This window comes from Mytilus edulis, chromosome 6 (genome assembly GCF_963676685.1).
Source record: "Mytilus edulis chromosome 6, xbMytEdul2.2, whole genome shotgun sequence".
Taxonomy (NCBI): Eukaryota; Metazoa; Mollusca; class Bivalvia; order Mytilida; family Mytilidae; genus Mytilus; species Mytilus edulis.
The window spans coordinates 89,342,105-89,348,933 of NC_092349.1; positions in this window are offsets into that span (position 1 = coordinate 89,342,105).

Consider the following 6,829-nt stretch of genomic DNA (forward strand, 5'->3'; position numbering starts at 1 on the left):
AGGGGATACTTAACCACCAATCCTACAACAGAACAGCCTGAGTGACAGCAGGGGATACTTAACCACCAATCCTACAACAGAACAGCCTTAGTGACAGAGGGGATACTTAACCACCAATCCTACAACAGAACAGCCTGAGTGACAGCAATGGATACTTAACCACCAATCCTACAACAGAACAGCCTGAGTGACAGCAATGGATACTTAACCACCAATCCTACAACAGAACAGCCTGAGTGACAGCAGGGGATACTTAACCACCAATCCTACAACAGAACAGCCTGAGTGACAGCAGGGGATACTTAACCACCAATCCTACAACAGAACAGCCTTAGTGACAGAGGGGATACTTAACCACCAATCCTACAACAGAACAGCCTGAGTGACAGAGGGGATACTTAACCACCAATCCTACAACAGAACAGCCTGAGTGACAGCAATGGATACTTAACCACCAATCCTACAACAGAACAGCCTGAGTGACAGAGGGGATACTTAACCATCAATCCTACAACAGAACAGCCTGAGTGACAGCAATGGATACTTAACCACCAATCCTACAACAGAACAGCCTGAGTGACAGCAGGGGATACTTAACCACCAATCCTACAACAGAACAGCCTTAGTGACAGAGGGGATACTTAACCACCAATCCTACAACAAAACAGCCTGAGTGACAGAGGGGATACTTAACCACCAATCCTACAATAGAACAGCCTGAGTGACAGCAATGGATACTTAACCACCAATCCTACAACAGAACAGCCTGAGTGACAGCAGGGGATACTTAACCATCAATCCTACAACAGAACAGCCTGAGTGACAGCAATGGATACTTAACCATCAATCCTACAACAAAACAGTTTGAGTGTCAGCTCGGGATATTTATCCACCAATCCTACAACAAAACAGCGTGAGTGACAGCAATGGATACTTAACCATCAATCCTACAACAAAACAGCCTGAGTGACAGCTCGGGATATTTATCCACCAATCCTACAACAAAACAGCCTGAGTGACAGCAGGGGATACTTAACCACCAATCCTACAACAAAACAGCCTGAGTGACAGCAGGAGATACCTAACCACCAATCCTACAACAGAACAGCCTGAGTGACAACAGGGGATACTTAACCATCAATCCTATAACAGAACAGCCTGAGTGACAGCAGAGGATACTTAACCACCAATCCTACAAAAGAACAGCCTGAGTGACAGCAGGGGATACTTAACCACCAATCCTACAACAAAACAGCCTGAGTGACAGCAGGAGATACTTAACCACCAATCCTACATCAGAACAGCCTGAGTGACAGCAGGGGATACTTAACCACCAATCCTACAACAGAACAGCCTGAGTGACAGCAGGGGATACTTAACCACCAATCCTACAACAGAACAGCCTGAGTGACAGAGGGGATACTTAACCACCAATCCTACAACAGAACAGCCTGAGTGACAGCAGGAGATACTTAACCACCAATCCTACAACAGAACAGCCTGAGTGACAGCAGGAGATACTTAACCACCAATCCTACAACAGAACAGCCTGAGTGACAGCAGGGGATACTTAACCACCAATCCTACAACAGAACAGCCTGAGTGACAGCAGGAGATACTTAACCACCAATCCTACAACAGAACAGCCTGAGTGACAGCAGGGGATACTTAACCACCAATCCTACAACAGAACAGCCTGAGTGACAGCAGGAAATACTTAACCACCAATCCTACAACAGAACAGCCTGAGTGACAGCAGGGGATACTTAACCACCAATCCTACAACAAAACAGCCTGAGTGACAGCAGGAGATACCTAACCACCAATCCTACAACAGAACAGCCTGAGTGACAACAGGGAATACTTAACCACCAATCCTACAACAAAACAGCCTGAGTGAGAGCAGGGGATACTTAACCACCAATCCTACAACAAAACAGCCTGAGTGACAGCAGGAGATACTTAACCACCAATCCTACAACAGAACAGCCTGAGTGACAGAAGGGGATACTTAACCACCAATCCTACAACAGAACAGACTGAGTGACAGCAGGGGATACTTAACCACCAATCCTACAACAGAACAGCCTGAGTGACAGCAGGGGATACTTAACCACCAATCCTACAACAAAACAGCCTGAGTGACAGCAGGGGATACTTAACCACCAATCCTACAACAGAACAGCCTGAGTGACAGCAGGGGATACTTAACCACCAATCCTACAACAGAACAGCCTGAGTGACAGCAGGGGATACTTAACCACCAATCCTACAACAGAACAGCCTGAGTGACAGCAGGGGATACTTAACCACCAATCCTACAACAGAACAGCCTGAGTGACAGCAGGGGATACTTAACCACCAATCCTACAACAGAACAGCCTGAGTGACAGCAGGGGATACTTAACCACCAATCCTACAACAAAACAGCCTGAGTGACAGAGGGGAGACTTAACCACCAATCCTACAATAGAACAGCCTGAGTGACAGCAATGGATACTTAACCACCAATCCTACAACAGAACAGCCTGAGTGACAGCAGGGGATACTTAACCACCAATCCTATAACAGAACAGCCTTAGTGACAGCAGGGGATACTTAACCACCAATCCTACAACAGAACAGCCTGAGTGACAGCAGCGGATACTTAACCACCATTCCTATAACAGAACAGCCTTAGTGACAGCAGGGGATACTTAACCACCAATCCTACAACAAAACAGCCTGAGTGACAGCAGGGGATACTTAACCACCAATCCTACAACAGAACAGCCTTAGTGACAGCAGGAGATACTTAACCACCAATCCTCCAACAGAACAAATAAATACGTGTTTCCTGGATATTTAATACTTGTAACAAGAAATAGCATATAACCATGGAAGTATTATATTGAGTTATCATTTAGTGCCATTTTTCAAATGTGTGTGTTTAACCCCTGATGAGGTAAATACCGAAAAATGCTTCGGAAGAAACACATCTATAAAGATTTTTTTGTCGTTTTCAAATCTGAAATTACTTATACCGGGTAGTTGATTGTAATATTTCATCCTATCATTTTTGGTGTGATTTATTTGGTATAAGCATTAATGTTGGTAGGGTTGTTGATTCTTGTTTCAAAAGCTTCTTTTGTCGAATAAGAAAATAGAATAGTAGTAGGGTGAATAACTAGGTCATTTTCCAGCTGACATACCATATGCAACAAAATGTGTAGGTTGGACAAACTATTTAAACCTACAGAAAATCAATATAATTGTTCTAAAATATTAAAGTGTACGTTGAACTTAAAGATTAAATATATCATAATATATGATTTAAATGTGTATGTGTGTATTAATTAATCTGACTATGTTTCCAGTGACATTAGAATAAATATATTTTTAGTTTTATATGTGTAGATACACCGAGGTTGGCGCTTGTGCAGAAACTATCGTGTATAAATGTTGACTGCAGTATTTATTGTTTGGTGTTACGTTCGAGACGCTGTAGGTTCAATTCTTGGTTGGACGACAGTAAGTTTTGTTTCTATGCATTTTATGTTTTTGTTATCTTTTGTTTTTTGTCGAGCCTGCGACTTCTGTTGCAGAAATAAAAGCTCGTTAAAAAAGGGGGTATTGATCCGGCGGCGGCGTCCAAGTCGACGGCCATGGCGGTGTTTACTACATGTACTTATAGGCTTCATATTTTAGAAGGTGGAGGACCTGGATGCTCTGTGTATAGATGACTTTTGTAATGAAGATTTCGTCTGTCATACGTGCATTGCCTTTGACATCATTTTCATGGTTTAATGGTTAAAGTTAAGTTTTTTTAGGTTTTGTCTTATATTTCTAATACTATATGCAATAGGTCAATTTTATTTAGTGTACGGAAATATTTTATGATGCACTAGGCAATCTGGCAGGTTTTATTTGACTTTGATCTCATTTCAGGTTTCGTTTAAGACCTGGATGTTTCATGTTTTGTATAAATATATATATATATATATATATATGAGTCTGAAAGATTGTGTAACAATACCGATAAATAGATGGAAAACAAAACACTAAAAAGTGTTGAATATCATTGCACAAAGATGGAAAAACTGAACAGATGATATAAATTATACAATAATTGCAAATATTTCGGCTCAACAAAACTTTTGTCACCGAAGAAGGCCATTTGTTGAGCCGAAATATTTGCAATTATTGTATAATTTATATCATCTGTTCAGTTTTTCCATCTTTGTGCAATGATATTCAACACTTTTTAGTGTTTTGTTTTCCATCTATTTATCGGTATTGTTACACAATCTTTCAGACTCATATAATTTTTCCTGTTTGTGTAGTATTGTCAATTTTAATGATCCAATACCTATTAAGTTTACTGGTTGGTAGATTCTTATAGACTCTCTCTCTCTCTCTCTCTCTCTCTCTCTCTCTCTCTCTCTCTCTCTCTCTCTCTCTCTCTCTCTCTCTCTCTCTCTCTCTCTCTCTCTCTCTCTCTCTCTATATATATATATATACTATACTACTTATACATGCCTTATGTTATGAAGGTTCCGTCTGTCACACTTGCATGTCCATTGTCCTTGACCTCATTTTCATGGTTCAGTGTCTATTTGCCAAAAAACAAAATTGTTTATATTGTTAAATTCTTCTTATTATGATTAATAAGATGCCAATTTTAATATGAGCGTACTTGCAAGGTCATCATGCCCGTCAGGCAGTTTTCATTTGACCTTGACCTCATTGCGTCGTTCAGTAGTTATTTTTCTGTGTTTTGATCTTTTTCTCTAATATTATATGTAATAGATGAATTTATATGATAATTTATATATGTCTCGCAGGTGTTATTTGACCTTGATCTCATTTTCATGGTTCATAGCTCATTGCTAAGTTTTTTGTATTTTGTGTTGTCTGTTTTTCCTATAAGCAATAGGTCAACTATATTTGTTGTATGAAAGGATTGTAAGGTGTATATACCTGTCTTGCAGGTATCATCTGACTTTGACCTCATTTTCATGGTTTATTAGTATGTAAAGTTGTCATGGTAAAGTTTGTTTCTTAGATACTATAAGCAATAGGGAAACTATATGTAATGCAGAGATTGAGTGTAAGGTACGTGTACATGTCTGTCTGAACAGGGACTTTCTATACTTAATTAGTATAGAAAGTCCCTGGTCTGAACTTAACCTTATTTTCATTCATTGTACATTGGTCAATGTTGGGTTTTCTGATTAAGTTCGTTTCTTTTATACTAAAGCAATAGGGAAACTATATTTAGTCCACGTGTATTACGTGATTGTGAGGTATACATTTATTTTCCATTTGGTACATCTGACCTTTACCTCATTTTCTTGGATCATGTTGAGTTAAAGTGACACTTGTAGTAAAGAATGCCAGACATTTTGTACAGCGTGTGCACTCTTATTTAGGTCTGGTTTGGTTTTCTTAGAAGCATTCAAAATATGGTGTAACCGAGCTATTCAATTTTTCCGTACGTTCCAAAGTTATGGTTTAAGCATTGAAGTTATAGATTTATAAGCAAGACAATAGACAATAAATGCACAAACTCAGTTATGACAATTGGTAAATGCTCATTTAAGTTCATTGTTTAAAAATGAAAAAAAGAGTAATATCGTTAATGGATTGTAAAACATTATCTCTCACTTTCAAAAATTCAGAAATGTATACACGTATGATTTGAACATCATCTAATATTTTTACTGACCGACTGTTATTAGCTTTGACTTTATGCTAAAATATCATTATGTATATTCCTAATATTTGGTTAAATGATTCAAAGTGAAAATTTTGTCATAAGGATTTCTCTTAAATTGATATATAAGGCAATTCCAAATAAAGTGTTAAAATATAAGCATGATAAGTTATGTACGAAACACAGGGACTTGTTTCCGAATCCCTCCCAGTGGCGGATCCAGAGGGGGGTTCCGGGGGTCCGCACCCCCCCTTTATTTTGGCCGATCAATGCATTTGAATCGGGACATATGTTTGCACCCCCCCTGCACCCCCCCCCTTTGCCCTGGGCTAGCACCCCCCCTTTCGAAAATTCCTGCATCCTCCACTGCCTCCTTTATACAACACATTAATAAGGTAGATAAATGGTATACCGCCATCTAGGATTGCACAAGAGCAGTACAAAATCGGTTTAGTTATTTGACTAAATCTGCAAATTTTGAGACAGATTTGCAATTTATGTGGAAGACAGTTAAGTTTATGTGTTTAAAGAAAAATAATTGAGTCATTGCATTATCCAAAATGTTTAAACAAATACCAAATAATTGGGTTTTAGAATATATTTTTCAACTTAGCCATTAAAGGGGAGTTAACTCTTTAAAAACATATTTATACTGGAATGATTGAGAGATTTTCGGTTTTGACTTGTAGCAACGGAAAACAAGTTTGATGACACCAATTGTACTTTTACTTATCTTAAAGCATGTTATAAAATCTATCTTCTAATATTTCATTTTAAGACTTCATCTCCTAGTTTTTTTTTATGTATACAAATGTGTTTTTTCATGAACAATCTATGCAAATTTGTCGATTTTGCAGGACCTGTAGGTCAAGTTGAGAAAAAAGTGGCCCACATTAATTATAATATTTAAAACAAAACATGGTAAAATTTTCACTTTGTCAAAGTTGAACAAAATTCTATCTAAGGTGCCTTGTATGATGAGAGGATTTTTTTTCTGAGGCAAGTTCCTGGTGTTCTAAAGGGAGGGTTGAGATCTCATAAACATGTTTAAACCCGCCGCAATTTTACGCCTATCCCAAGTCAGGGGTCTCTGGCCTTTGTTAGCCTTGTATGATTTTTAATTTTAGTTTCTTG